Source organism: Scaptodrosophila lebanonensis, unplaced genomic scaffold, assembly GCF_003285725.1.
Source record: "Scaptodrosophila lebanonensis strain 11010-0011.00,11010-0021.00 unplaced genomic scaffold, SlebRS2 tig00001412-arrow-pilon, whole genome shotgun sequence".
Classification (NCBI taxonomy): Eukaryota; Metazoa; Arthropoda; class Insecta; order Diptera; family Drosophilidae; genus Scaptodrosophila; species Scaptodrosophila lebanonensis.
This window is the reverse complement of record NW_022060739.1, coordinates 8,743,512-8,750,216: the sequence shown is the minus strand read 5'-3', so window position 1 is coordinate 8,750,216 and position 6,705 is coordinate 8,743,512. Positions and strand designations below refer to the sequence as shown.

Genomic DNA, 6,705 nt, shown 5'->3' with positions numbered 1-6,705 from the left:
AAAACAAATATTTGAAAATATACAAAATTATTTAAGAACTATTTTCTAAAGTATTTTTTTTCGTATTAATTGCTAAAATATAAATAAATTAAAGTATTTAAATTCAATAAAAATATTAAAAATTGTTTAATATTTAAAACAATGATATAATTAGAATTGTAAATGACTAGCATAATAATTTAAAAGTAACCTGATGCTTGTAACGCTAGGATAAGGTTAAAAAAAAAAATTTATAATAATAATAAAAAACATATACAGGATTGGTAGCATTATTTAATTTGAAACATTTTTGTTTAGAATTACTAAGCAAACTTACAATCTTAAATAAAAATAGAGGCATTTCTTGTGCCTAATTTTAAACATCAAACGAATATTAATATATGTTATGGCTTTTCTACTAATAATAACAATAGCTTATAACTTTTTTTTCGGCTATTCAGCTGCGGTTAATGAAAAAGCAATTATTAGTTATTCAAGTACGATTCATCTTTATTCCAATTGCATTTTTTTCCAGAGCCAGCCTGTTGCGGAATACATTTTGAAGCCTGAAAGTTTTAAAAGCTGTAAGTAGTAAGCTGTTACTATTTGAGTTCATTCAGTGGATCTGCCAACCCTTTTACAAGGGGCTTCGAATTCGTTTTTATTAAAGTGCATTATTTTCTTGATAACATTTAAGAAGACGGAAATCAATTTAACTTTCTTCTTATACAGTCCTTAGCAGTGAAACCGCCTACTCGATGTCCAGCTGTCCTTCGGCTGTCACTTTGCATGTGTGGGTTTGTGTGTGTGTGTGTGTATGTGTGTGTGCTCTTGATTTTCCGGTTTTCAACATATTCATTTGCATATATGGAAATGGCAAAAAACATGGCCCAAAAATTGAATTGAACTTGCTTGGCCGTTCAACTGTCTCCCCATTTAACTGTCTGTCTGCCCATCTGTCTATCTGTCTGCCTGTCTGTCCGTCTGTCATGCTGTCGCCCACGCCCCTTTTGGCAATATGCTGGCCTACTCAATGAGTGGCCGAAACACTCTCGCAGCGCCTGCTGCTGTTAGCTGCCTTTTGGCCCCGGGTCGTTGATGAAAACCCTTTCTGACATTTAACGCAAATTGCTTGTTATTATTATAATGGCACATGATGCCTATACTTGTAGGCCTTTGTTTATTTCTCAGACTCAGACTGCCCGGCCGCAAAACTATGACATGCCACATTTGCTTGCGACAGATCCTCACGTCTCCATCAGCCTTGCGAAATGTTATATACATGTATCTGTATATACATATATGTGTATGTATATGCGCCAATATATTCATGTTTGTTTGCCAAGGAAAACATGACATCGCCTTTTTGCATTCCTTTTAAATTTTTAATGAGCAGCACATTTAATTTTAATGTTTTGTGAACATGTGTTCATTAATGTGCGGTCCCAAAAAGGATACCCCCAAACGAAAGCAACCCAAACACGCGCAGTGATAAAAATACAGGCATGGCTACCCATACTCCTATATTTGCAGACATGGGCACAGTTTTAAATCATGATGTAGATGGTGTAGAGGCGGAGCTAATTGGTTAGCATTTAGTTTCTAATAGAATAAGACTTATGTGGATTTGTAGAATGTAGAATAGAAATCGATTTATGTAGATTTGTACAATAGTTTCCATATTTTTAAATAGATTGTCTATTAGCAATTCAATTCAATCAACAATAAATCAATTCAATTTTTTGAAATCATGATGTAGATGATGTAGAGGCGGAGCTGATTGGTTAGCATTTAGTTTCTTATAGAAATAGATTTATATAGTTTCCATATTTTTAAATAGATTGTCTATTAGCAATTCAATTCAATCAACATTCAATCAATTCAATTTTTTAAAATCTTGATGTAGATGATGTAGAGGCGGAGCTGATTGATTTATTTTCTTTTAGAAATAGATTTATGTGGATTTGTAGAATAGTTTCTATATTTTAAAATAGATTGTCTATTAGCAACTCAATTCAATCAACAATCAATCAATTCAATTTTTTAAAATCATGATGTAGATGATGTAGAGGCGGAGCTGATTGATTTATTTTCTTATAGAAATAGATTTATGTGGATTTGTAGAATACATAGTTTCCATATTTTTAAATAGATTATCTATTAGCAATTCAATTCAATCCACAATCAATCAATTCAATTTTTTAAAATCATGATGTAGATGATGTAGAGGCGGAGCTGATTGATTTAGTTTCTTATAAAAATAGATTTATTTATTTATTTATTTGTGTAGAATAGTTTCCATATTTTTATATAGATTGTCTATTAGCAATTCAATTCAATCAACAATCAATCAATTAAATTTTTTTTTAATCATGATGTATGTAGTTGATGTAGAGGTGGAGCTGATTGGTTAGCATTTCCTTTCTTATAGAAATAGATTTATGTAGATTTGTAGAATAGTTTCCATATTTTAAAATAGATTGTCTATTAGCAATTCAATCAATCAATTCAATTTTTTAAAATCATGATGTAGATGATGTAGAGGTGGAGCTGATTGGTTAGAATTTAGTTTCTTATAGAAATAGATTTATGTAGATTTGTAGAATACTTTCCATATTTAAAAATAGATTGTCTATTAGCAATTCAATTCAATCAACAATCAATCAATTCAATTTCTTTTAATCATGATGTATGTGGATGATGTAGAGACGGATCTGTTTGGTTAGCATTACGGATCTGATTGGTTAGCATTTACTTTCTTATAGAAATAGATTTATGTAGATTTGTAGAATAGTTTCCATATTTTTAAATAGATTGTCTATTAGCAATTCAATTCAATCAACAATCAATCAATTCATTTTTTTTTCATGAAACTTGTGGCATCAGATATACGAGGTATGTTCAAAAGAACAGAAAGCCAACGAAAACGCATTTCGTAAAGAAGCTCAGCGGAAATCATCGCTCTGGCAGCTACTTATTCCATTTAAATAAAAATCGAATGCAGTTTCTTCAAAAACCACACAACTATAGTCTTTAATTTCTTAGCTATTTCAATTGAAATCTACAAAGAAATGCCAAATAGTAGATCTTTGGTCTTATGGTTGGCTGAAGTCACCTTTTTTTCGGCTTGAAAATTGTACGTCTATTCCCACTCCTGGCAGCAGCATATAAATATATAATGAAAATGTTTCACTCGCTGGCACACTTAAAATAATGAGCGCTTAATTTAACACATTTCTGGAAAACGAACTTGAAAAGAAAAGCGCCAGCGACGAAAAAACTTTTCCCAGATAAGCGCAATCATTACGCTCGATTAGGCGGACGTTCAACATTCAAGGCCCAACACGATTGGGTTGCCTGGCGCTGGCTTTTCTATGGTCTCTGAGCCGTCCTGTTGATTGATTTGAAATTGGTTAGCGCTGATTTCACACACACAGACACACACAAACACATTGTTAGTGTATGTGTGCCGCCATGCGTCTAGCTGCGTTTTTCATTTCACTTTGCTGAAAATAATTACAAAATGCCTTTGCCTGTAATTGTGCAGTGGGTGGATGCGGATGGAGCGGGGTATGGTGAGGGGGGTGGTGGGAGGGGGATAGTACTAGAGGGGCGGACACATCGGCGCATCGTTTGTTGCTCGTTGAAGGCGAAATAAGCGCTGTTTAATTGGGCGTATTTGATTTGCGGTTCGCCATAAAAGACTGCACGTCGAAATCATGCGTGATTGCGGCAGTAGCTGATGTGTAGATAACTGTTGATTATCTATGAGTGTTTTTCTTTTTATTTTCTGTTTTTGGATGATTATGGTTGCGCATTATAGATTGGCACTCGATAAAGCTTTAAATCAGAACGAAAGAATATTTAAGCTGGCAGCGTTAAGGGATGCTTACAAATCAGCTGGAGCAGCAAAAAGTGCCTATTTGTTTTCATATTAAAAGGCAATTGGGTTAAGAGTATGGACTGCAGGGCTGGAATGAAAATATATATAGGAGTATATCGTATAAACTTTATACATATAAGTAAGTACATTTCATCACAGGGACTCTTCAGTTAGCATGGCAAAGGAGAAGGGTAGGATGTTAGTGATGGTTCGGTGCAGCAACTCGAATTCTTTCTTATCCAGTACGGCTAATGGATTTCAATAAACTCATCATGATGTGGGGATGGACAGGAACTAGGTCCAGTTCACAAACTTCCACAAAGAAGACGACTTCCTGGACAAACACATGCTTTCATGAAAGCTACTTTACCATGCAGATTCTAGAACTGAGTAAACGGGTTCTGATGGCGTAGATATCATACATTTATAGTAAAGGTATTATAGAAAAATATAGCGATTCAAAGTTAAACAAAAGAACTGTCTACGCTCTTGACTTTAAGCCCGGATTCCAATTTTTAAAACAGAGCTGAAGAAAGAATAAAGAAAACTTTGTATTAATCAGCTATGATGTTGTTTTTCAGCTCAAAGACAATGCTAATTTTATTTTTAGTACAATAATATTACAACAATTTTATACCTTTAGCAGCAATTCATGCAATTGTTAACTTGAACTTCAAAGAAAATTAAATGCGCATTACAACAGCTTATGTGTAAACCAGACCATATTTTTGATATATGAATGTATATATGAAAATCAAATACTTTATTGATTGAAATTAGAAGATGAATTAACAAATTTAATGATTTTCTTCATAAAAATCTGCTTTAAAGCTTTAATACCTCCCACATATTTCACAAAAGCTAATTAACCACAAATAATTGAAAAATGAAAACAAACATGCAGAAAGAGCTGAAACTGAATGATAAAGAATTAGTTCACTAATAATAATCGCTATCGATTATTGTTAATTGCATTCCTCGTCTAAGCTGGCTAGGCCTACTTTCTCCAAATGAAAGTGTCAGAAAAAACTCTCTATAAGTGACAGACGTAAATTCGTAAAAATTTCAAAACAAAAAAAAAACGGCCTCAACTTTAGAAAAGTTTACACACAATGAGATAAAAGAACGCGTTCACTAACAATAATACCTATCGATAATTGCTAATTGCAGCCGTCGCATATGCTTGCTAGGACTGCTTCCTCCGAATGAAAGTGACAGACGTGGATTTGTGAAATCTATAAAAAAAAAAATTATTAAAGCATTATTTTTATTATTTTTTCCGAAAGCTAACTTCTTTTGACTCCGGCGAAAAATGCTGAGCGTGCGCGCTTGTTTCATTCTATGCTTCTTATTACGCAATTTCCTTCGCATCCATCGTGCCTGCAATTTTGAAATTGGGCGCAAAGTCCTGGATTTTCTGTGCCTGCTGCTAAAAAGCTACGGCAACTGTGCGGACAAGTTTATAAAAAAAATAGAGGTAGGTGTTGAACACAGCAACAATGTTAAAAGTTAATGTTAATGCAATTACAAATTATAGGAAATATTATAGAGATGGCTGCCAATGCGTTCCAAATGCCTGACACTGCTCTTGCAAATGTGCGCGCATCTTTAATAGTTTCTTCTGATAAAATTTATGTTTGTTTAGCATTTTATAAACCAAATTGATTCTTCATGCTTAAAAGTTTTATATGTTGTGTGACCTTCAAGGATGTCCAGTTTTTTTTTTTCGATAAGAAATATAAATATATTACTTCAGTAATTGTAAATATTTCTATTACTGTTTTTTATTTCATTCGGGGACTGCTGCGAAATGGCAAAACCAGGGTGGCAACGCCAGATCAAGAGGTGTTGTAAAGTTTTGGTTTTTTTGTTTGGCCTGAAATGCTTAGAAAGTCAGACTAATTTGAATGTTTAAGAAGTGATTTAAATTCTTGTGCGATAAATTGGACTTGCATTTAATAAGTGTTGTCGCAGATACTACTGTAGATGGAGATAGGTGAAGAGAAAATGTTGAAGTTAGTGTAGTGCCCGAGAGCGGCGTTTAAAGACTTCATCTCACACCCTTTTTTTTGCCACCTTAGGATTAGCTTAGCATGTAAGCCGTAATTTGTATTTAGTTTTACAAGATAATTCAATACATGCACTTGTCGCTTTTCGTTTTCACGAATTGTTTTCGATTTCCCATTTAAACAAGCGTCCCATTCTATGTAAATGAAATTTATATAAACTCATAAATTTTCAGTTTTAAAAATGGAGCTTTTGAAGACGGTTTTAGTCCAATTCGAAGAATTTATTTCGGTGACGCCTGGATTTTCCAGCAGGTTAATGCACTCATCCTTACTGCACAGATCACTAAAACTTTTTTTGAGATTCAAAAATTTCCCCTTTAGAGTGGGCCAGCACCCGGTCCGGACTTAAATCTGATACAATGCCTTTGGGGCATTTTGCATAAGCGGGTTGAAACCAACGGAATTGAATTTGGAACTCAAAAAGCGTTAAGAGAAACCATTTTTCGAGAAGGGTATAAATTTGACATTCAAATGCTCCAAAACTTAACGAATTCAACGCCAGATGGAATAACGAAGGTGTTGAACATTAATGGGTGTTCAATTTCAAATATATTATTCGTTTAAAATTCTTTGTTTTGGTCTTTTTTATTTTATTTTTAACTATGAACTTGTCCTAGTTAATTATTTCGTCTGAAAGTATTTTGTTTAATTTTTTATATATTTTCTTAAGTTTTATTTGCATTATTTAACTTGAATTCAATTGATAATATTTTTAAGTTTAAGCAATAATTATTTTTGAAGGTGTATTAAACGTTTTAGTTATACTATAAAACG

The 6,705-nt window shown here is 33.2% G+C and overlaps 1 long non-coding RNA gene across 1 annotated transcript; it reads left to right on the top strand.

Annotated features, from left to right (window-relative positions):
• The first annotated feature begins 514 nt into the window (after positions 1-514).
• LOC115631976 lies at positions 515-5,531 on the top strand. Its single transcript, XR_003996256.1, has 3 exons — positions 515-563; positions 5,149-5,339; positions 5,400-5,531. It is a non-coding gene; the product is annotated as an uncharacterized LOC115631976 (long non-coding RNA).
• Positions 5,532-6,705: the final 1,174 nt, after the last annotated feature.